The sequence below is a fragment of the Triturus cristatus genome, chromosome 1_1 (genome assembly GCF_964204655.1).
Source record: "Triturus cristatus chromosome 1_1, aTriCri1.1, whole genome shotgun sequence".
NCBI classification, from domain to species: Eukaryota; Metazoa; Chordata; class Amphibia; order Caudata; family Salamandridae; genus Triturus; species Triturus cristatus.
The window spans coordinates 875,674,276-875,699,771 of NC_140579.1; the positions used below are offsets into that span (position 1 = coordinate 875,674,276).

Genomic DNA, 25,496 nt, shown 5'->3' on the forward strand with positions numbered 1-25,496 from the left:
TGTATATTCTAAGGCTGCCAAAATAAATGAAGGACAAAGACGCTCATAGACTACAATGGAAAAGCGTGGGAATTTATTACAAAAAGTAAGTTATAAATGTTTTTTCTAATTTTAAAACTTTATTAATGATAAATTTGTAAATATATTACTCTTTTAATTTTTATATTATTTTTTTTTATTTTAAAAATAAAATTATATTATTTTTATAATAATTAAACCAAAAATACTCTTCCATTACTTTAAAAAAGGGCACTGTCTTTTGTACTTATAAATACTCTAGTCTTTTCATATGTGATAAAAATACTCTAGTATTTTAAATTAGGTACTCACTCATATTTATTTAAATTATAATATTAAATACTCCATTATTTTTTTTTAAAAACACATTCAATGTAGAAAAATACTCAACTCTTAAATTTGGTAATTATTAAGTATCAACTTTTAATATTTTAAAAATCTTTTAGTTTTTTAACTATCCAACAAAACATTCCTACTAAACTAAATGGCCAAGTATAAATATTAAAATACTCAAGTATTAATTTAACTGCTATCCAACCAAACATTACTACTAGACAAAATACTCAAGTCTTAATATTTTAATTAACTACTCACTTTTTAAAAATTAATATTGCTTTATTATAAATAATTAAAATACTCAAGTATTAATTTAACTACTATCCATCCAAACATTTCTACTAGACAAAATACTCTAGTATTAATATTTTGAAAAACAAATAACTTTTGTCAAATTACAAATGCTTTTTTAAAAATAATTAAACAAGATAAATATTTTTTTAAATGGAAACACAAAGAAAAAAAAATGCGTTGTAATAGTATATGCGTTGTAAAAGTACTTACCATATAACATCTTGCGTTGTAAAGCCATGCATTGTAAATGAATGCGTTGTAAAGGCATTTTCACATAATGCGTTGTAAAGGTATATGCGTTGTAACAGTACTTACCATATAATGGCACGCGTTGTAAAAGCATGCGTTGTAAAAGTTTTTGCGTTGTAAAAAATGCGTTGTAATAGCATAGCGTTGTAAAAGTTGCGTTGTAAAGGTGGTTCCCCAATATGAAGTGTTGACTGTTCTGAATGATCATCACAAGTGCATGTCTCTTGACCAGTCATTCATTCTTGGGAAGCTTGTTAGTCTATGTAGAATCCCTAGTCTGAATCTGGTCAATAATAATCTATCATAACCATCAGAAACAATTTTAAGATAAGGTTGGATGCTAAAAGTTGTTAAAATCCTTTAATTAGAGAGTACGGTAGGCTTTGTTATTCCTGCAGATAACTTTAGTGATTCAAGTAAAAATGAGACCTTCTTTTTGTTAAACTTTTCTTGATATTGTCGTGTAGTTCCTATATTACCGATACAGGATCTGCGTGTTTTGGATAACATAAACTGTGGGTTTGGTGGCAGATTGATTCTGTGCACCCCCACCGGAAACGTTAGACCATCTGTATCAGCTAACTCACAGTGCCAATAGTCTCCTCTTATCAGGGAGAGAATAGTTCTTGGCAACCTCAGAACATGACAACCCTGATCCCCCAGGATCGTGGAAACAATATACTACCTTTCGCTCAGTCACTCGTGCGTACTCAGTGTCTCTCAGAGAGACACAGAATAAACATACTGGGAGTTTGTCAATAAGGTTTTATTGAACAGTTGTTATTCTAGTGTAGAATAGATGAGCTGCAACAACCATTTGACAGTAGCAGAGATATAGGATTAGCAATACTGCAAAAGTAAAGGGATGGTATAGTTCTACCATCTTGCAGAAATCATGAATATATATACATATACATAAAACACATGATAAAAAGTGCATACTCCTACAATGCCTCTCTAACTAGATGTACCTAAATGTACCTAGCATCTATGTAGGTGTTAGTCAACCTCATAACCTGAGAATTAGAGAAGGTGGTACCCCGTCCTGGTCTCGAGTTGGACACCCTGTGAGAGATGTTAGACTACTGGTAGATGGATCATCTGCATGCAGGAAACTCAGCGTCTCTGGTCAGTGTGTCAGCCGGGAAGTCACGGTCTCCTCTGTCTTTCTAAGCAAGACATGATCTATATATACCCATAGGTCTCCCCAGGGGTCCTACCTTGCTGTGTTACTGTGTCGGCCTAAAGGATGACGTTGGGCCTGAACTTTATACAGAGATATTATACAGGAGATGTCAGTCCTGCTGTTAATCCTGCTGTGCTTCCAAGAAGCCTCATGCATAATGTATGAGATTTGTATTAGGGAAAAACCAGCGTTCTAAATGCAGTGACGTATCTAGGTAAAAGGTAATTCCCTGTGAACCGATATGTATGTAATGTAGGGAATGATATAGGTAAAAGGTTGCAAAGTAACCTGCGCCTATATAGGATACCTATATGGAATATAACAATATGGTGGTCATGGTACTGAGCTTAGTGTAAAACTCTGGATGGCCCAGATCACACATGAAGTCCCGAACATACCTCAGCCATGGGATAGTCAATACCCCTTCCAGTTTCAAGCTATCATTAAAAATATCCTGGTTAAGTGTAATTTTAGTTGATGACCATATCCTATGCCATAATAGAATGGGTTCCATTTTTATCAGATCTGCAATATATGACACACCCAATTCAGAATGGCAAGCGTATGAAGATGTGCTGTTCGGGATTGCCAATATGTATCTTAAAAACACATTTTCCACTACCTGTATTGAGTGCAAATTGACATGGCCCCAGACCCCAGCTCCATACATCACCGTGGAAACACACTTGGCCTTATAAATCTGTAAAAGCTCCATCAGCAGCCTCCTACCCAGTTTTCGTGAGAAATTAGCGAGGGCAGCTATGGCTTTCATAATTATCCATTTTTTGGCTTGCACCGCCTGGGTCCAGGAGCCGTTTTGGTAAATGAGAATGCCCAGATATGAGAATCTTTTTATAAACTTAACCTTCTGCTTATCGATATACATATCTCTGCACTTTTGACTACCAATACCACATCTCATAACAAAGGTTTTTGATGTATTAATCCTAAGATCCAGGTTGTGCATAAAAAATGAAAAACTATTAATTACCCTTTGCAATCCCATTTGGGTACGCGACATCCAGATCGCGTCATCCGCATACAAAAGAGCGTGTATGGGCCGTCCACGAACTTGTGAGAGATCTTGGAAATGATTCACAAGAGCTTTGCCCAATCCATTTATATAAAGATTAAATAAAAAGGGGGCTAACACACAGTCTTGCTCTACCCCTCTCTTTATTGGGAATGGATAAGTGCCTTCACCACTGGCATCATACCGCACACTCACATTTGTGTCGCATTATAATTGTCTTAAAAGATAAATAATTGCATCTTCCACTCCTAGGTCCTCGAGAATCCTCTGAAGCTTATCGTGTCTAACACAGTCAAAGGGTGCTGTAAGATCTATAAATGCTAGGAACAACCTGCCCTGCTTAGCACGGGTATACTTCCCTATAATAATTTTCAAATCTAGGCTTTGTTCTACTGTTCCTAGACCCTCCCGGAAGCCAAACTGTAGATCAGAGATAACCTTATTGTCCTCTGCCCAGTCCTGCAGTCTTTCAAGACTAATGCGACCAACTACTTTTACCAAGGAGTCTAGTAAAGATATTGGCATTTAGCAGCCGGGCTCCTGGCGATCCCCTTTTTTAAAAATAGGAACTAGGATGGATTCAGACCAGCTTTTTATAAAAAGGGAGGAACAGCTTGCATTGATTACCTGTGTTAACTGCGACTCCCATAAAATCACATTAGATCTATATAAATCAACGGGGACCCTATCAGGCCCTGAGGCCTTACCTCTCATGCTTGCCATAATGGCACGATTGACTTCTTCCAGGGTGAACTGGAGATCAGTAGAGTATGCCAAAGGTGCCAGTACACTGTCTCCTGGGAATTGAGTATCTGGATGATCAATGCACACAGCACTATCATATATCTTGGTGAAGCGCTCGACCCATTACTCTTCTGCGATTGCTATTTCAATAGTTGGAGTGTCTCCAGAGACCAGGAATGGATTTTTTACGGCTTTCCAAAAAGCCGAGCTATCTTTGGATAGGGAGGCATCGTGAAGGGCTAACTATGCAATCAATCAAATAATCTTTCTCAATGATGCTCTACGCTCCTTAAGTGAACGTTTATAAACCCCTCTGGCCTGTCTAATATTAGTTGGGTTTCTTGGTGTTTTATGTATTTTGTGTTTTAATTTGGCATAGGCCTGTGTGCATTTGGTGTCAAACCACCCTTGTTTTTTCCTACCCAATTTTCTCTTCTGCACGAATAGAACCTCTTTTGTTGCCCCTGAAATGTGCTGAAAGGCAGTCAGAACATTAGCTTGCGTGGTTGTTTCATCCAAACAGGCTGTGAAAGCAGATTTACACTTTATTACCACATGTTTTAAAGTTTCTAGGGGATCCACAATCGACCATCATAAGGAATTGTCATTTACTCTATTAACAGATTATGTGGAACATGTGCAAGTCCCCGGAACCTAACTGTCTTTTCAGCAATGTGAAAGAAACGCTCAGTGGAAAGTGGTCACTCAAGATGATGTTATGAGTAGTAAATGATTTAACTTCGAGTGGCAATTTGACACCAATATGTTTACTATAGTCGTAAAACGTCCTCTTCCATTAAAAGTGTACCTTAGGGGGACAGGTGATGCACATAGCTCATTGGCGAACCGCAGATCAAAACCAAACATTACTTCATTAAGCAATTCCCCAAATTTAGCATGTGGGAAATGCGTGGAGCTATTCCCATCCTCGTTTATAAACCCACATGTTTCTCTTCCATTTTTAGGGCATAGGGCAGATTTAAAGTCCCCTCCAAAATTATGAACATGTCTTTTGAACTTTTGCTATGAATAGTTTTCAAGTTATTTCCTAATTTCTTCACAACTGTCCCGATCTGTTCAGAAGGCACGTTATTATAGAAATTTATCAGGGCAATGCAGTGCTTCTTATCAATGTGAAATATAGTTAGTTGGTAATATATATCTAAATTTTCATCTCTATTTTTCTCACGTTCACAATATTGGATACATTAGTAGACAACCCACCCTTTGCCCTCCCATGGGCCACTGCAACAGCTGCAGTATGGAAAGTTCTGAATCCATTAATATGTCTTATGTCCTTAGCCCAGGTTTCTTGGAAGCACATTAAATCGAACTTTGATATAAAGTCACCCCAAAGCGGGTAGGCCAACTTCGATCGTATATCTAAAATGTTAAAAAAAACAGGTTACAAAGATCACTATTCACACTGTCGTACTTTAATCTTTGTTACCGCGTAGGGAACAGGGCCCTACCCCTGTCTATCTTGGTATTAGCAAACCGCAAATGGTAAATGCGGTATGTACAAGTGCTTTATATATCGTTCTAGCTATGAATGCACTGTGTACACGCTATTCTGCTTCACTACGCGGGTTCCATTTTGGAAGCAGTGGCCATCTTGTCATTGCCCTCACATAGGCTATAATGGAGTAAATACGGGCCTCACAGTACATGGGCTTCTCCTCTGACTTCTCTGTGACCTGGGCAGCTGGCTCTGCTGCCCCAGGTCAAACCGGTCTCACGAGCTCCCCTTCCTCCGTCCACCTGTGATTAGCATCAGGGCTTGACCCATCATAAAACCCTTTCATTCTACACAATCCTCCGGCTAATCTCTTTCACACCTGCTTGTTCCTGCTTTACGACTTGTTTCCCAAAACAGGAGATGCTCATGTTTATTGGGGGGTCTATTGACATCCGATGTGGGATCTGAACCTTACTGTGTAAATCATTGTGGGCTGGCCGAACTGGAATGTGGGATGGTCATCATGACTCTGCCTTTTCTTTGTAATGTACACTTGTATATTGCCGTATCATAAAACCTAGGAATGTATGCTTGAGGCAGGGAAAAGTGTATTTAAGATGAAGTCCGTTTCTATGATTTTCAGCAGTCTCCTGAGAACATACACGCTGTTGTACTTCTAGGATACCTGTAATTGGTCTGCAGCCAATAAATGAATCTTTGACTTCACCCAGAAGACTCTGTGTTTCTGTAGGTCTGGAACAGGGTGAACCCAGAAGTCATAGGGTGTGTGCCCCTGCACCGCTGGGTCTAAAATACCCAGTACTTCAACACTACCTCTGTGGTGCGCGGCGGTAGCTTTATCGGTGGCTGTCACCGGATTAGGAGGTGGTACCTGATTCAGTCTGGTGCTTTGGGTGAGTGTAGAGCCCTTTACAGGATGGAAAATGCTACTTACCAGTATGCATCTGTTCTTGGCATGTAGAGCTGCAGAGTTGCACACTATGCATAGATCGCCATCTGGTGTTGGGCTCGGATGTCTGCATGTTGTTTTTGTCTTCGAAGAAGTGCTGCAGTCATGAGACCGGTGACTCCTCCTTCGGTGGACAATGCGCATGGGCATCGGCTCCATCGTTAGATTGTTTTTGCCACTTAGGGTTAGATGGAGTAGTAAGAAGTAGAAAGATGTCCATGAGTGATGTATCTAAATAAGATAATACTGGAACAGAGAGAGGTATCCAGGGAGGCAGGTGGGCGTGTACAACTCTGCAGCTCTACATGCCAAGAACAGATGCATACTGGTAAGTAGCATTTTCCGTTCGAGGTATATGAGCTGCAGATTGTACACTATGCATGGACTATTAAGCAGTGTCCTCCTTAGCGGTGGCAACCTGTATCTGTTGCAGTAGTTTGAAATAGTGCTTTTAATACAGCCTGACTCACACTAGCTTGTTGTTTTGCCTGCACATCTACACAATAGTGTTTTGTGAAGGTGTATGGTGTGGCCAAGTTGCTGCCTTACATATGTCATCTAGGGGAATGTTCCCTAAGAATGCCATAGAAGCCCTTAGTTTGCGTGTAGAATGAGCTCTAGGGGGAATAGTTAATGTTCGTTTGGCATTAAGGTAGCATATTTATATGCATTTTACAATCTACCTTTCAATTGCTGTATTGGATATAGGATTGCCCTTATGAGGTGGGGAGAAAGCTACGGAAAGTTGTTTGGTTTTCCTAAAGGATTTTGTTCTTTCAATGTTGTAAAGGATCGCTCTTTAACATCTAAGGTGTGTAGAGCTCTTTCTGCCAATGAGTCTGGCTGAGGGAAGAATAATGGTAGTTCAACAGACTGGTGCAGATGGAAGGCAGATACTACTTTGGGTAAAAACTTTGGGTTTGTTCTAAGAACCACTTTGTTATGATTTGTAAAAAATGGTTCTTGTATGGTTAATGCCTGGAGTTCACTCACTCTTCTGAGAGATGTGATAGCGACTAAAAGTGCTACTTTCCAAGTGAAGAATTGTAGTTCACATTTGTGGAGAGGTTCAAAAGGAGGAACCATTAGTCTGGTCAGGACTGCATTGAGATTCCACACCGGAGAGGGTGGAGCTCTTGGTGGAATTATTCTTTTAAGTCCTTCCATAAAAGCTTTGATAGCGGGAACCCTAAACAAAGATAAATGTTGTCTGTTTTGTAGGTAGGCTGCTATGGCAGCTAGATGTAACCTTATAGATGTTTATGCTAGGTTACATTGTTGTAGATGCAAGAGGTAACAGATGATGTTTTGAATGGAAGCATCTAGTGGGTTGATCTTGTTGTGTGAGCAATAAATGATGAACCTCTTCCATTTTGCCGCATAGGATGCCCTTGTGGTAGGGCGCCTAGCTTCTTTGATACTGTTCATACAGTCTGGCGGGAGATTAAGGTAGCCGAACTCTAGGATTTCAGGAGCCAGATCGCAAGGTTGAGCTGATTGGGATCTGGGTGTCTTATCTCTCCATGGTTGTGAGTGAGTAGCTTGGGTGAGGGGTGAAGCTTTTGATGTGGTACTACTGATAGTTCCAACAGAGTTGTGAACCATGGTTGCCTTGCCCATGTTGGAGCAACTAGGATCATTGTGAGAGAATGTTGTTGGAGTTTCCTCACTAATAATGGAATGAGTGGGAGAGGCGGAAAAGCGTAAGCAAATTTGCCTGACCAATTCATCCATAGCGCATTGCCTTTGGACAATGGGTGTGGATACCTGGATGCGAAGCTTGGGCATTTTGCGTTTTGGTGTGTGGCAAACAGATCTATTTCTGGGTATCCCCACATGTGAAAGAATGGAAGAAGAACTTGAGGATGAAGTTCCCATTCGTGGATCTGTTGTGTTTGATGGCTGAGCAGAGCCACAATCTGATTGTGTACCCCTGGTAGGTGTTCTGCCAGGAGGTATATCTTCCGCGGAATGGCCCATCTCCAGATGCTCTGCGCCAGGTGGGATAACTGGACAGTGTGTGTCCCCCCTTGCTTTTGTATGTAATACATTGCTGTCATGTTGTCTGTACGGATTAGGATAGCTTTCCCTAGCAGTTGCGATTGAAAAGATTTCAACGCTAGAGAGATTGCTAACAATTCCAGGTAGTTGATGTGAAATTGTTTTTGTTGGGCGGTCCATACACCTTCAACGGTATGAGTTTGAAGATGTACTCCCCAGCCGGTGAGCGATGCATCTGTTGTTAGCACTATCTGTGGGACTGGCTCGAGGAACGACCGCCCTTTGGAAAGGTTTTTTGTGGTCCACCACTGCAGAGAGCGATGGGTGCGGTCGTTCACCAACACCAGATGTGTTAGCTGACATTGAGCCTGGTTCCACTGACATGCTAGACACTCTTGTAATGGACGCATTTGCAGTCTTGCATGAGGAACGAGAAAAATGCAAGAGGCCATCATTCCTATTAACTGCATGAACACTCTTGCTGGTAGTGAGTGCTGTGGCTGAAATCTTTGAACTAGCGTTTGTATAGCACTTATCCTGACTGGATTGGGATATGCTGGATTGGGATATGCTAGGGCTGTAGAAGTATTTACTGTATCTCCTAGATATTGTTGTATTGTGGATGGTTGGAGATGGGATTTGACTAGATTTATTGTGAATCCCAGACTGTGAAGCAACTGTATTGTACGGAGTGTGTGTTGAACACAGCTGTTGTGGGAGTTTGCTTTAATGAGCCAATCATCCAAATAAGGGAAGACATGAATTTGTTGTCTTCTCAGATGGGCTGCAACCACTGCGAGGCACTTGGTGAAAACTCTGGGTGCTGTGGTGACTCCAAATGGGAGAACCTTGAAATGGTAGTGTTGACCATCTACCACAAACCTGAGATATTTTCTGTGAGCGGGATGAATGGGAATGTGGAAGTAGGCGTCCTTTAGATCTAGAGTGGAGAGAAAGTCACCTTGCTGTAGTAGTGGAAGCACTTGTTGTAAAGTGACCATGTGGAAGTGGTCTGATTGAATGTAAGAGTTGAGCGGTCTGGGGTCCAGTATTGGCCTGAGAGAGCGGTCTTTTTTTGGGATTAGAAAATAGAGGGAATAGACCCCTGTACCCTAATGAGGCACAGGAACTATCTCTATTGCATGTTTGTGTAACATTGCTAAGACCTCCTGTTTGAGGAGCGTCAGGTGTTCTGATGACACTGGATGCTGTTTTGGAGGAATGTTGGAAGGTGTAGAAGTGAGTTCCAGGCAATAACCATACTGGATAATCTGTCTTACCCACTTGTCTGTTGTGATGGAATTCCAGACAGGCAGGAACTGTGAGAGGTGTCCCCCGACAGGTGTGGTTTGATCGGGGGGAAGCACAGGGAAGTCACTGTGTGTTATTAGGGGAGTTGCGGGTGTTGTTACCCCTGCCTCTACCCTTGTTGTTGTACCCTCTGTAACCTCCTCTATTGTATCCCCTGGAAAAGGGGCTCTGGTTGGGACTTTTATAGGATGAGGACGGGTGTTCTGACGTATTTGTCTTGGAACCTGCTCTATAGAAAGAGCGACGAAAGGAGCCTCTGGCGGATGGGGACTGTATGGCTCCCATAGACTTTGCTGTCTCCGTGTCCTTTTTAATCTTTTCTAAAGATGCGTCTACTGCAGGGCCAAAGAGGTGCTCCTGATCAAAAGTTGATTAAGGATGGTATTTTGTACCTCTTGTTTAAATCCAGATACCCTGAGCCAGGCGTGTCTGCGTAGCAAAACACTGGTATTTATTGCACGAGACGGTGTCTGCTGCGTCGAGTGCGCATTTGATGGATGTATTGGTTTGCCTTCCTGTATAAGGTCATTGGCTTTGTCCTTATATTCTTGAGGTAGATGTTGAATGAGCTTTTCCAGCTCATTATAGTGGGCACTATCGTATCTTGCTAGAAGGGCTTGTGTGTTTGCTATTCTCCATAAGTTTGCAGCTTTAGATGCCATACGTTTACCTGACGCGTCTAATAATTTAGATTCTTTATCAGGAGGTGGTGTGTCACCTGCCCCTGAGAGTTTGCCCTCTTGCGTGCATTGGCTACAACCAGTGAATCTAAGGGAAGTTGGCCCTTGATGTATATAGGGTCAGTGGGAGCTGCTTTGTATTTCTTATCTACTCTGGGGTTAAGAACCCTAGCTCTAACTAGGTCTTTGAAAACCTCAGGAGCGTGTCTAAGGCCTTTTAACATGGGTAAGAATTGAGTAGATTTTTGTGGTTGGTCAAAAGTTTCCAGTAGAAAATCCTCTTCTACAGGATCTGAATGTAGTTTGACCTTATGGTATGTGGCAACCCTATTGATTAGCTGGGCAAAACCCACATTGGCATCTGGCGGAGTTGGTTTTGAGGGGTAGAAATCCGGATCATTGGTCAGATCTTCATTATAATCATGTCATGGGTCTAGATCCTGTGGTGGATCATCAGGATCTTCAGTGTCTAATGGTATTACATCTTCATCTTCTTGCCCATCCCCATGTGAATCGTCACTATCCTCTGGTTGTGGAAAGTGTGCTGGTGAAATGAGTAAATTAGACTGGTGGTGGAGGTGAAGGTGGTGGTGAAGTATTAGTGGCTATGTGTAATTTCTTTGGAGGAACTGGAGCATGTGGCAAATGTTCTGGTTTCCTCTTTGTAGGTAGCTTGGTGACTATATGACGTGTCTTTGGGTGAATAAAGATGGAAGTCTGCCTCGGATCGGGAAAGAAAAGCTCTTCGGGATCGATAGGTTTCTTCGGTGTCGAAGATTTCTCCTTGGAAGCTGTTCTTGGCTGTTTCTGGACAGTGTCTGGTACAGAAACTTTCCCTGGTTCCCAGGCCTTCGCTGCGGGTTGTTTCGGCTCCGGAGCCAATTTTTTAGGAGGCTTATTTATAGGAGTTTTGTCCTTTAATGTTCTTGGCTCCAAAGTTTTCGGTGCCGAAGTCTTTTCTGTTTGCTTCGGTGCCGAAGTCTTCTCTGTGTGCTTCGGGCCGAGGTTTTATCTGGCTGTTTCGGTGCCGGTGTCTTATACGGCTGCTTCGGTGCTGATGCCTTATCCGGCTGCTTCGGTGCTGAGGGATCTTGTGTCGATTTCGGTGCCGAATGTTTTCCCGGTGCCGGCAGAGGAGGGCGTGGCAACTTGGACGACTAAGCTTTCGGTGCTGAAGATGGCTTTTTGGTACCGGGTGGTTGGCACAAGCCGGAAGGCTTTTCTTTGTCCTTCGGTGCCGGGCCCGGAGGCGGGGCGCTCCAAGTTTCCGTACGGTGTAGACCTGATCCCGAAGGCGAGGTGTCACTGGAGCCAATGGTATGGGCTTGGGTGGGGTGGGGGTCTCGGTACTCACGTCCCTTTGAGCCAGGGTGATGGCATCTTCGGCGCCAGAGACGTCTGCTTCGGAGTCCGGGACCTGTTCTTCCTGTTCTGGCTCCGGAAGGCTATCGGGACCTGAATGGAAGATGTCCGGAATGGAACCTGTGCCTCGGGACATCTCGCGGCATCGAGTTTGACTATCCCGGATGGTCTTCTTGGACTTGAAGGAGAGACAAGCCTCACAATCGTCCTCTCGATGTTCTGGAGAGAGGCACTGATTGCAAACAGGGTGGAAGTCCAAGTGTGGAAACTTAGCACCACACTGTGGACATTTCTTAAAGGGAGTCCGTTCCATCGACGTCTGTCTTTACTGGCACGGGTAGGCCCAGTGGTCTGCGTCGAAGTCCGCAGGCGTCGAAGTTTATTCGAAAGTTTTCGAGGGTGCGCATCGAAGGCACGCAATCGAGACAATACCGTCGGTTAAGTGAGATTGCGCGTCGAAAGGGAGTTCGATAACGACACCGATCAGGAGCGCAGCAAGTCACATCCTAACCTGATGTTGGAAAAAAACAATCTAATGATGGAGCCGATGCCCATGCACATTGTCCACCGAAGGAGGAGTCACCGGTCTCGTGACTGCAACACTTCTTCGAAGACAAAAACAACATGCAGACATCCGAGCCCAACACCAGATGGCGATCTATGCATAGTGTACAATCTGCAGCTCATATGCCTCGAACATATAGTAGTTGACATCTCATTTCTCTGATTGGACTGAGCTAGTGGCTGGGCCTGTTTTATTGTTTCATTTTGTGGATATTCGGGGACAAATCTACATATGTTTAATTTACTAGACCTATTTCTGTCATAATCCTCCTTTTTTATGGGGTGTGGACCTATTTCTTTAATTAGTCAGTCTATATCTTCTAAAGTGTTAAGGCTATCGAAATGGTTACTGACTGGGACCATATATCCATGGTGCTTCATGCCCGATTGGTTCCTAGTCCTAGGTCTGCTCCACTGTACCTTTGGTGATTGGTAAAAATACCCTAATGGAATGATGTTGACCCGCTGAGGCATAATGAAGAGGTTCCCTGCCCTGTGAAGGATAGCCTGCACCAGGTGAGGGGATCTGAATGTTAGGAGCACACAGTCACCTGCAAGGGTTTTCCCAGCTTTACCTACCCAACGTACTCTTCTGGCCATTTTGAATTCAGAAACAAAGGATTTCGTTTAGTCCAGTTCTGAAAATGTAGTGATTTGTTCCTCAGGGCAGGCCAGGTTTCATACACATGAGTGGGAAAGGAACGTTTGCCAGAACTATTGCGTAGGGAGTGGTCTCCGGTGGTAAATCTAAGGATACCTGCTCCGCCTGTTTTCTAGATTGGGATCGGATTGTGGCTGAATGAACGTGTTCAAGTTGGCTCAATAGAGTGGGCATGTCGTTTGAACCCCTCTCTAGTGTTATGCTGTCTATATCTCTTAAGCCGTGGTTGTTAGCGGCCTTACTGTACCTATGGGAATTTTCGACCCTGGCATTGATGGGTGAATCTCATGAATTGTCTGGGCTTGGTTCCCTTCCAATGTAGATAGTGTATCTAGTGCTGGCATATAGGAGGCTCTCTTATCCCTATTTCTTGATGAGTCAGCCTGATCTTTGGCGTTATTATCGCTACAATGATTCAAATTACCTGTTTTTTTTAGTGACTCTTCAATTGAGTCAATCCCTCTGTCAGTTTGATTAAAGCCTCTATTAAAAGGTTCTCTCGCCCATCTAACTTTGTGGATAGCTTTTCCATGTCATTCCGCAGATTATAAGGCTGAATATGTGCTACTAATCTCCTGCCAGGACCTGTGTTGAATGAAATTGATATTTTACCCCTTCTAGTTGGCTTTTTATAAGTTTTCTTACTTAGAGTTCTTGATCCTATTTGACCATTGTCCACGCCCTTTATGTCTTCCCCCGGATTTCTAGAGCCTTTTGACAGGGGTTGGCCATCACTTTCCTGGTCGTTGACCCATACAAGGTTTGAGACATTCTGCACACAGCCATTAGTGACCTGTTGGGGATGAGATTCAATATCCACGAATGTTAAGGGATCATCATTTGGAATTGTCTCTGCTCCCCGGCTAACCGCATTTAAAGTCTCCTCAACACATGTTATTTGTTTTTCTATTGGCCCCATCGCCCCTGTCAGATAGTTCATCAATGTTAAGCGCGAACCCGCTGTTGGTTTAGATGTCGTCAGCATGGTTGCGGTCTTCTTACTTTCTGCCTTCCTTTTCCCCATAGTTTGTGCTAGGTAAGGCGCCCTATACAGGATGGTACATAATGTCTTTTATGCAGCTACAGGTCTCAGGTCTCAGCTCTCGAATCTCAGAGTCTCATAAGTGATCTGGCAGCTTATAGTCATATAGCATAGAAAGCCCACGGGCACATAAGTGGTTAATGATGGCCAGTTAGGCAAAATTACAACACTCTCCTCTCAAATGCACTCACCGGCGATGACAGAAGAGCTGGGGAGCTCCTGAGGGGCTAAGAGAGGGGGCCCAGCCCGGCCTCTGTCAGGCTATGATGGACTAAGACGGGCCCGTCTTGGCCCAGGCTGAGCACGGGCATGCCCGCAAGCGTCCCACGCTGCGGGACGCCTCCGGTGATTATGTAGCACTCCTGCGCTCGTGTTCATGCCTCACGCCACCAGGGTCCAGGGATCGGGTGTAAAGTGCCAAGTGCTGGATCTGAGGGTCCCACGCTGTGGAACACCTCCAGTGATTATGTAGTGCTCCTGCCCTCCTGATCCCGGCTCACGCCACCATTGTTCAAGGATCGGGTGTAAAGTGCCAAGTGCTGAATCTGAGGGTCCCGTGCTGTGGGACACCTCCGGTGATTATGTAGCGTTCCATGTGCTTGTGATCCCGCTTCACGCCACCAGGGTCCAGGTGTAAAGTGCCAAGTGCTGGATCTGAGGGTGCACAGTCAAAATACCAGCAGCATCAGTCCAAAACAAATGGGGTGATCATCCAAAAAGAGAAGTTTCCCTACAAAGGTGTAGTATAAAATGTGCAATTTGTTATTGCAAGAACATGATTCTTTGTGCTGCTGATAATAAAGAGTTGTGCAAGGTATTGGAATGTCACACAGAACAGCAATCAGAAATGTCAAAAGTAGAGAGAAAAAATAAGTAGGCCAATTGTTATATTGTGACGTATAGTGACTATGTGTACTAAATTTGAAAAGTTAAGGATGCAAGAATAGAATGTACATTGGAGGGCTAGCGATGAAAGAGTATACCAACAGACATTAGTAGTTCTGTGGTAACACTCCTTATAATAACTCAGACAACTAGAGAGCTAGAGGTATGTTTACCGTACAACCTCCAACATAAAAAATGGATGCTCATGAGAAGGGATTTGCTACTTACCAGTATGCATCTGTTCTTGGCATGTAGAGCTGCAGATCTACACACTTTTGCATAGATCGCCATCTGGTGTTGGGCCCGGATGTTTGCAGTTTGTTTTTCCTCTTGGAAAGTCTTTGGAAGTCACAAGGTCGGTGACTCCTCCCTTGGATCGTATTGCGCATGGGCTTCGGCTCCATCCTCAGATTGTTTTTTGCCAACAGGGAAAGATGGAGCGTAGTAATAACAGTGAAGAAACCCATGTGTGTTGTATCTAAATAAGACAGACTGGAACAGATACAGGTAGCCGGGGAGGCGGGTGAGCGTGTGTAGATCTGCAGCTCTACATGCCAAGAACAGATGCATACTGGTAAGTAGCATATTCCGTCCGAGGCATATGAGCTGCAGATTACACACTTTTGCATAGACTATATAGCAGTTCCCAACCTTAGCGGCGACCACCGGTATCTGTTGCAGTGGTTTGAAATAGTGTTTTTAGTACAGCCTGGCCCACAGTAGCTTGTTGCTTGGTTTGCACATCTACACAGTAATGTTTAGTGAAAGTGTGCGGTGTTGACCATGTAGCTGCTTTGCAGATATCATCTAATGGGATGTTCCCTAGAAAAGCCATAGAAGCCCCTATCTTTAGTGTAGAGTGGGCTTTAGGGGGAACAGATAGCGTTCGTTTTGCTTTGTGGTAGCAAATCTGTATGCATTTTACAACCCACCTAGCTATCCCTGATTTTGAGATGGTGTTGCCTTTGTGTGGTGGAGAGAAAGAGACAAATAGTTGTTTGGTCTTTCTGAAAGGTTGTGTTCTTTGGATATAGTAAAGTAAGGCCCGTTTAACATCTAGCGGGTGTAGAGACCTTTCTGCAACCGTTTGAGGTTGCGAGAAAAATACCGGTAATTCTACCGATTGGTTTAGATGAAAAGGGGAAATGACTTTAGGTAGGAATTTTGGGTTGGTACGGAGAACAACCTTGTTCTGGTGCATTTGGAGAAAAGGTTCTTGTATGGTAAGTGCTTGTATCTCACTGACCCTTCTAAGGGAAGTGATGGCTACAAGAAAAGCTGTTTTCCATGTGAGAAATTGCAGTTCGCATTTATGCAAAGGTTCGAAGGGCGGTCCCATTAGCCTTGTGAGAACTATATTTAAGTTCCACACAGGTGAGGGTGGTACTCTGGGGGGAATTATTCGTTTGAGGCCTTCCATGAAGGCTTTAATGGCAGGCACTCTGAAAAGTGATAGGTGCTGTTTGTTTTGTAGGTAAGCGGCAATTGCTGCGAAGTTTAGCCGAATGGATGTATATGCTAGGTTACACCTTTGTAGATGGAGTAAGTAGCATATGATGTGTTGTATAGACACGTCTAGAGGATTGATTGTGTTGTTATGGCAATAAACAACAAATCTTTTCCACTTGGCAGCGTAGCAGGCTCTAGTGGTAGGGCGTCTAGCTTCTCTGATGACGTTCATACAGTCAAGGGGAAGGTTAAGATATCGGAATTCTAGGATCTCAGGAGCCAGATCGCAAGGTTGAGCTGAACTGGGTCCGGGTGCCTGATCTCTCCATGGTTCTGGGTTAGGAGGCATGGCGAGAGGTGTAGCTTTTGGTGTGGTACTACCGAGAGTTCCAGTAGTGTGGTGTACCACGGTTGTCTGGACCATGTTGGAGCTACTAGGATCAATGTGAGGGAATGCTGTTGTAGCTTTCGCACCACTAATGGAATTAGTGGGAGAGGTGGAAAGGCGTACGCAAATTTGCCTGACCAGTTCATCCATATCGCATTGCCTTTGGGCAATGGGTGTGGGTATCTGGCGGCGAAGTTTGGGCATTTTTTGTTTTCGTGGGTGGCGAAGAGGTCTATGTGCGGATGCCCCCACATCTGAAAGAACGGGTGAAGAACCTGTGGGTGAAGTTCCCACTCGTGGATCTGCTGCGTCTGTCTGCTGAGCAGATCTGCCATGGTGTTTTGGACTCCTGGTACATGCTGGGCCAGGAGAAAGATTTTGTGTGGAATTGCCCATCTCCATATGCTCTGTGCTAGTTGAGAGAGCTATGGAGAGTGTGTGCCGCCTTGTTTTTGAATGTAGTACATGGCCGTCATGTTGTCTGTGCGAATGAGGACTGCCTTGCCTAAAATCTGTGTTTGAAAGGATTTTAGGGCTAGAAAGATTGCCAGTAACTCCAGATGGTTGATATGGAGTGACTTTTGTTGTGGCGTCCATGTGCCCTGCACTGTGAGATGTAATAGATGAGCTCCCCAGCCGGAGAGCGATGTGTCTGTTAGTATTATTTGTGGAACCGGGTCCAGGAACGGTCGACCTCTGGAAAGATTTGTGGTATTCCACCATTGCAGAGAGCGATGGGTGCGACCGTCTACCAACACCAGATCTGTCAGTTGCCCCTGGGCTGGTTCCATTGGCGCGCTAAGCACTCTTGGAGTGGACGCATCTGGAGTCTTGCGTGAGGCACTATGAAAATGCAAGAGGCCATCATCCCTATCAGTTGCATAAACACTCTTGCTGGAAGGGAGTGTTGAGGTGTGAATTTTTGACGCAAAGCCTGAATGCTTGCAATCCTGGCCGGATTGGGGTAGGCTATGGCTTTTGAGGTGTCTATGGTGGCACCGAGGTATTGCTTTATGTGGGATCGTGTTAGCTGGGACTTTTGGTGGTTCACCGTGAAGCCTAGCTGGTGAAGTAGTTGGATTGTAGTGGCGGTGTGGTGTACACATTGGTTGTAGGACGTGGCTTTTATCAGCCAGTCGTCCAAATATGGGAAGACGTGAATGTGCTGTCTTCTGAGGTGTGCCGCCACTACCGCTAGGCACTTGGTGAATACCCTTGGTGCTGTTGTGACCCCGAATGGGAGCACCTTGAACTGGTAGTGTTGCCCGTCCACTACAACTCTGAGGTACTTTCTGTGAGCATGGTGTACCGGAATGTGAAAGTATGCGTCTTTCAAGTCCAGTGTGGCGAGGAAGTCGTTCTGGGAGCGGAGCGGAAGTACCTGCTGAAGCGTTACCATGTGAAAATGGTCTGAATGTATGTATGTGTTTAGGGGCGGAGATCTAGAATAGGTCGTAGAGTCTCGTCCCTTTTTGGTATTAGAAAATATAGGGAGTAGACCCCTAAATTTTGCTGATTGACGGAAACTTGTTCTATTGCCTGTTTTTGTAGGAGGGAGATTACCTCCTGTTTTAGTAATGTGGAATGTTCTTGTGACATTGGGCGTTGCCTGGGTGGAATGTTTGGGGGGGTAGATGTCAATTCTAGGCAGTACCCTGAGCGAATAATTTGGGTCAGCCATTTGTCTGAGGTGATGGTCTCCCAGACCTGAAGGAAATTTTGTAGTCTGCCCCCGACCGGAGTGGGCTGGTCTGGAGGGAGTGGGGGAAGTCAATGGGTAGGCGGTGTGGCAGAGCGGGCGGTATTTGTTTTGCCTCTGCCTTTATTGTTATTGCCCCTATAGCCGCCTCTTTGATAACCCCTTGTGAAGGTGGACTGAGCAGGGGATTAGTAGGAAGTGGACGCGCTATCTGAGGAGTAGCCTCTAGCCGTACCCCGAAAGGAAGAGCGACGAAAGGAGCGCCGAGGAGGGTGTGACTGCAGGGCTCCCATAGATTTCACCGCATCAGTGTCCTTCTTCATTTTCTCGAGTGCCTCATCTACCTTTGGGCCGAATAGGTGTTCTTGGTCAAAGGGATGATTTAGGATGGAGGCCTGTACCTCAGGTTTGAAACCTGATACTCTCAGCCAAGCATGGCGACGGAGGAGGACGCTAGTGTTAATGGCCCTGGAGGCTGTGTCCGCTGCATCTAAGGCACAGCGTATGGAGGTGTTAGTTATAGTCTTACCCTCTTGAATTAATTCATTGGCCCTATTTTTGTATCTTTCTGGGAGGTGGTGCATTATGGTTTCTAATTCATCATAATGCGCCCTATCGTATCTGGCCAATAGCGCTTGAGTGTTGGCAATACGCCATATAATGGCTGCCTGTGACGCAGTGCGCTTTCCTGACGCGTCTAGTAGCTTTGACTCCTTGTCAGGTGGAGGTGCTTCGCCTGACGCCTGGGAGTTTGACCTCTTCCGTGCAGTGGAAACCACTAGGGAATCTAGTGGCGCTGGCCCTTTGATATAGGCAGGATCTGTGGGGGCAGCTTTGTACTTTTTTTCTATGCGTGGGTTAATGACCCTAGCCCTGACTGGGTCCTTAAAAACCTCTGGCGTATGTTTTATCACCCCCTTGAGCATAGGTAGTATGGAGGTAGACCTATGTGCGGTATCAAAGGTGTCGAGGAGGAAATCCTCCTCCACTGGGTCAGTGTGTAGCTCTACCCCGTGATAATGTGCCGCCCTCTGAAGTAGGTGGTGGAAACCTAATGAGTCTTCCGGTGGAGATGGCCTGGAAGGGTAAAGGTCATCTTGTGGGACGTCTGGAATATCTGGATTATAGTAGTTGTCCCATGGGTCTGGGGATCCTGTAGGGGTGGGGTCTTGGGGCACATCCCCTGGATCGTAATATGGGTCCCCCTGATCATCATCGTCTGGAGACAGGGTCGGAGAGCGATGAGGTGGGGGTGGAGAAGGTGGAGGGGGTGGAGGTGGAGAGGGTGGAGGAGGTAGAGGAGGTGGGGAAGGCATTCTGAAAGGGGAGGTAGCAGAGTCCTTCCTCTTTGGAGGTGGAGGCGGAGCCGGTTTGTCCAAATGTCTCTTTTTGGAAGAGAGTGCCAAATGTCCAGTTTCTGGATCCTTGGTAAGAGTCTTTTGCAAGGGATCCAGTGTAAACAGTTCCTGTGACAATGTTTGTTCCGTCGGCGCCGAAGGTTTCGGGGCCGATGACTTTTTAGGCTTGTCCGTGCCGTGCTTAGCACTGGGCTTGGGAACCTCCGTTTTCTTGGTCGGCGCCGAGGTGGGCTTCGGCGTGGAAGTGTCGGTGCCGAGGGCCTTATGGGGTTTGGTCGGTACCGAAGATGGCGTCGGTACGGAAAGGCTGGGTTTCGACACCGAGGGCTTCGGTGCAGAGCTCGGTGTCGAGGTAGAGGCCGGTTTCTTTTTCTGTGCCGAAGTGTGTTTCTCGGCACCGCTGGAGGGCTGGCTCGAGCCCGAGCCGCCGGAAGGCTTATTTGGCTTCTTCACCGGGCCCGAAGGTGGGGTGTGTGAAGCAGTGTCTCTGGTCTTGCCTAGTCCCAGAGGCGAAGGCGTGACCGAAGCCTTTTTGGGTGTGGGCGCGGGTGTGGGAGGGGGTATAGTACTCACGACCCTCTGCGCCGGGGTGATGTCCTCCACATCGGAGTCGTCGGCTTCGGAAGCACTGACGAGGTCCTCTTCGGTGTGCTGCTGTCCCAGATCTTCGACGTCGTCCCCGAATATGTCGACTGGAACGGAGGTCGAGGAGTGCGCCATGTTTCGTCTGGCTCTTCGATCTCGAATAGTCTTTTTTGATCTGAAAGACTTGCAGGCCGGAAAGTCTCGAGCCTCGTGTTCAGGGGAGAGGCAGAGGTTGCACACCTCATGAAGATCGGTGTGGGGGAATTTGGACCCACATCGAGGGCACTTCTTGAAAGGAGTTCTTTCCATCAGCCGGGACCGGAGCTTGGGTAGGCCCGAAGGCCGCCGTCGACGACTGGAATCGAAGATGTGTCGAAGAGAAGGTGATTGAGGAGATCTGGATCTGAACAATACCGCGATAAGCGAGGATTCCGCTTCGATCGTCGAACTGGAAATGTTCGGAACCGGAGCACGAAGTATTACATCCGAGCCCGATGGCGGAAAAAAACTATCTGAGGATGGAGCCGAAGCCCATGCGCAATACGATCCAAGGGAGGAGTCACCGACCTCGTGACTTCCAAAGACTTTCCAAGAGGAAAAACAAACTGCAAACATCCGGGCCCAACACCAGATGGCAATCTATGCAAAAGTGTGTAATCTGCAGCTCATATGCCTCGAACACAATGTTACCATGAGAACCACACTAGGTACAGCAGCTTATCTATTCTAGCATCCCTAGGCAATTGTGAGGATCTGAGATATTCTGAATGTGTGACTACAGAAAGGGTTCCTCCTCGGTATGACTACTAGGTTTGAACCCAATAGAATTAGGCTGAATTACAGTTGGAAGGGCAGGTAGGACTTACTCACTTGTACGAGTAGACCTCCTACACAGTCTGCAATGATAGCAGAAATCATGAATGGTGGTGACTTTTTGGATGTTTGGTGAGCACAGCATCAAACCACAGTACAATACAATTATTAATCTACTGTACACGATGCAAACTGAAGAATAGTCTATTGGCTGGTGTCTATGGGCGGGACATCCTAGATTGGGCACACTGGCATTCTAAGCAGATCCTTATCAGACCACTCCCTAACAGTTCTGGTACAGTACTGTAAGCAAGGTACCTGACACACAGGAACATGGAGATCTAAACCAGAATCCTAATTAGATGCCGCTTTCAGAAATTAGCTGCATAAAGCAATCACAGAATATTCGGACCTCAACCTGATCTCTGTGATGAGTACGACTATGGTTTGGCAGGCCTTTAAAGTGTATGTTGTGGGGAAGGGCATAGCAAAGGAGGCAGCAACATTGACATTGCTGTGAGAACGATAAACATTACTTGAAATTTCTCTTTGGTAGCTGGGAAAGATTATACAATGTTACAAAATGATGTCAACCTTTCCTGAATGAATGAACCATTAAGCAGTTACGGGGAGATTGCAGAGCAGTAAGGGAGATTCTTAGGAAAGCAAGCTAAGGAATTGCGTATTAATAAAAAAAAGTGTGCGTTATTAACAATCTGCTGAATCTTAATCTACACTCAAATTCACACGTGTATTCTGACCTGATGCTATTGTATGTGAAACGATTTTGATATGAAGTGTGTTATCCTGGCTTATGCCAAATAGGCCTCAAATAGGTTTCAACTTCATCTTTTCAAAATGTATGTCACAGTCACTGTTTATTTCTGCTGCACCTAGTCAAGCAAGTCATGTCTGTTTATTTCTGAATCACACTGTTCTTGAAGAAGACTCTTTGGCATGGACTTAGAATGTAACATTTTTCCAAGTCTTTTACATGTGGTATTGCATTAATTCACAATGGTTTACAGTCGTTATGTAACTAGTTTGTTCTGACACCTCCAAACGGCATTCGGTCAGGCGTTTGGGGTGTATTCATTATTTATGTAGTAGGTTAGTGCTTAGGTAGTAAGGCTGCATAATGTTTTTAAAGTCTGTTATCTGAGTTGTTGAAAATGTATTTTCTTGCTCACTCCACAATTCAGCAGTCTTCATACTGTTCTATGGGGAGATTTCCTAAATAAATGCCTGATCTTGGGGATGAGCCAGAAGATCTTTCCTATGATACTAGTGAGTTCTTACTGATTTTCCTGCGTTTGCAACTTGGAACTTTAATTATTTTTCCTATTGCTCTGCATTGTTCTATTAAAGACAGCCTTCACTGCAATGACTTTATGCATATAAATGAGATTAGATGCATTTTCACTTTACTATTTCATGTATTGTACATTTTATATTTTTGTAATAAAACTTCTAATTCTGCCCTTTAATTCACTTATTGAGTCAGTCTTTACTTATTTGACGATACTTTGATATGCTGATTTGTATATTATCTTGGGACACATTGCCGCATAAAATTAAGTTTAACACCATTCCCGATCCACCCGACCAGTGGGTGTGTTTTTGTTGTGTAAAGTTTTAGGAGTACAGTACACTCACAAACCTCTAGCCCATTAACTGGAGGAAGGTTGAACACCCAGTTGATTGCTGTAAGTACACTTAGAAATATTGCATGCCTTCACACCACTGTGGGATCGGTCTAGAGACACTACTAAAGCTCAGCAGATTTGCTGACTATCTTAATGATATCACACTTGCATCATTGGAAAGGTTCATGAGTCTCAGCCTTAAGAATTTACTAGAAGTGATTAATAAAGTAGCTGCAGAGTGGTGAGGTACCTGGGCCTGATGGGATTTCAGTTCAATGTTATGAAGCTTATGCTGATTTATTAAGCCCCCAACTACTTAGGGAGTATGAAGAAGCCATTCTGGAAGGTGAACTTCCCACAATGACATTAAAGGACATGTGGATAGCACTTCTCAAACCAGACAGATCAGAAGACCACTGTGCATCATATAGGTTACTGTAATTGCTTAACATTAACAATACGATATTTTCAAAAGCCCTAGTTAATAGATTAAAACCACTTTTGTCAGGTCTGGTACTTCCAGACCAGACTGATTTTATACCCAGCCACCCAACATTGTTAAATGTAAGTATTCTCCCAGCAGTAATACACAATTTAGACCCCCAATTAACAACAGTGCCACCTTTTCTTGCTGCTAAAAAAGTATTTGACTTTCTGGAATTTTGCCATATATATTTAAGGTATTTACCAAAATGGACCTGGTTAGGTGTTTTATTAAAATTATCTTGTTCTGTACGGACCCCTTGACCAGAGTATTTATCAATGGACAGAGGCACCAGACAGTGTTGCCCCATCACCATTACTGTGGAACCCTTGGCCTTTGTGTACAGCAAGCTGCATGCACATAGAGTCAAGTCAAGTCAAGTCAAAGAATTTATATAGCGCACTACATACCCGGAGGGTCTCAAGGCGCTTAGGGAGGGGAGGAGGATTACTTGTCAAATATCCACGTTTTAAGTTGCTTTCTGAATGCTAGGTGGTTCTGGGTAAGGCGAAGGTAAGTGGGGAGTGAGTTCCATGTTTTAGCAGCCAGGTATGAGAAGGATCTGCCTCCCATTGTGGTCTTGTTGATGCGAGGTACAGTGGCGAGGGCTTGGCTGGAAGAACGTAGTTGGCGGGAGGGGGTGTAGAAGGACAGTCGTGAGTTGAGGCATTCTGGTCCGATGTCGTAGAGTGATTTGTGTGCGTGGGTTAGCAGTCGGAAAGTGATCCTCTTATTGACGGGTAGCCAGTGGAGGTCTTTCAGGTGACCAGAGATGTGTTCGTTGCGCGGGATGTCTAATATGATCCTGGCTGAGGCGTTTTGGATTCGTTGGAGTTTCTTCTGGAGTTTAGCGGTAGTACCTGCGTAGAGGGTGTTTCCGTAGTCCAGTCGGCTCGTGACCAGAGCATGGGTGACTGTTTTTCTGGTTTCGGTGGGGATCCAGCGAAATGTTTTTTTGAGCATGCGAAGAATGTTGAAGCAGGATGAGGATACGGCGTTGACTTGTCTGTACATTGAGAGTGAAGAATCCAGGATAACGCCTAGGTTCCGTGCGTGGTCTGTCGGGATGGGTGCTTTTCCAAGAGCTTCCGGCCACCAGGAGTCGTCCCAAGCAGAGGGGGAAGTACCTAAGATGAGGACTTCTGTTTTATCTGAGTTCAGTTTCAGACGGCTGTGTTTCATCCATTCGGCAACTTCTTTCATTCCTTCGTGTAGGTTAGTTTTGGCGGTGCTGGGGTCATTGGTGAGAGAAAGGATCAGTTGAGTGTCATCCGCGTAGGAGATGATGTTGAGGTTGTGTTGGCGGGCGATGGTCGCGAGGGGACTCATGTATACGTTGAAGAGGGTGGGACTGAGTGAGGATCCTTGTGGTACGCCACAGATGACTTCAGTGGCCTCGGACTTGAATGGTGGAAGGCGGACTCTCTGGGTTCTACCGGTGAGGAACGAGGTGATCCATTCAAGTGCTTTTCCTTGTATTCCGATATTTCTGAGGCGTTGTAAAAGGGTGCTGTGGCAGACTGTGTCGAAGGCTGCAGAGAGGTCGAGGAGGATGAGGGCGACTGTGTCTCCATTGTCCAGTAGAGTTCGAATGTCGTCTGTTGCTGCGATGAGGGCGGTCTCAGTGCTGTGTTTTGCTTGGAAGCCGGACTGTGAGGAGTCGAGGGATTTGTTGGCTTCGAGAAAAGCGGCGAGCTGGTTGTTGACAGCTTTCTCGATTACTTTGGCCGGGAATGGAAGGAGCGAAATGGGGCGGTAATTTTTGAGTTCGGTGGGGTCCGCTGTGGGTTTTTTCAGAAGGGCGGTGAGTTCAGCGTGTTTCCATTTTTCCGGGAAGGTGGCGGAGTTGAAGGAGCAGTTGATGACGTCTCGGAGGTGTGGTGCTATGACGGAGTCTGCTTTGTTGAAGATGTGGTGAGGACATGGGTCTGTGGGGGATCCTGAGTGGATGGAGTTCATCAGGCGGATGGTGTCCTCAGTGGAGATTGGGTTCCAGTCGTTAAGGGTGTTCAAGGGGGGAGAATGTTCGGCATATGGTTCGGTGGGTTGGTCTCCGGGTTGGTTGTCGAAGCTGTTGTGGATGTCTGCAATTTTGTTGTGGAAGGATGAGGCTAGGGAGTCGCAGAGGGTTTGAGAGGGGGTGATGTCGTTGGAGTTGGCCGAGGGATTGGTAAACTCCTTGACGATGTTGAAAAGTTCCTTGCTGTTGTGGGCGCTGTTGTCAAGTCGATCCTTGAATGCTGTTTTCTTGGCCTTTCGGATTAATTGGTGGTGTGTGC

The 25,496-nt window shown here is 45.1% G+C and overlaps 1 protein-coding gene across 5 annotated transcripts in view; it reads right to left on the reverse strand.

Moving 5' to 3' along the window:
- Positions 1-25,496, reverse strand: part of SALL2 (spalt like transcription factor 2) — a 673,107-nt gene that overhangs the window by 228,916 nt on the left and 418,695 nt on the right. The gene's annotated exons all lie outside the window — the stretch shown is intronic.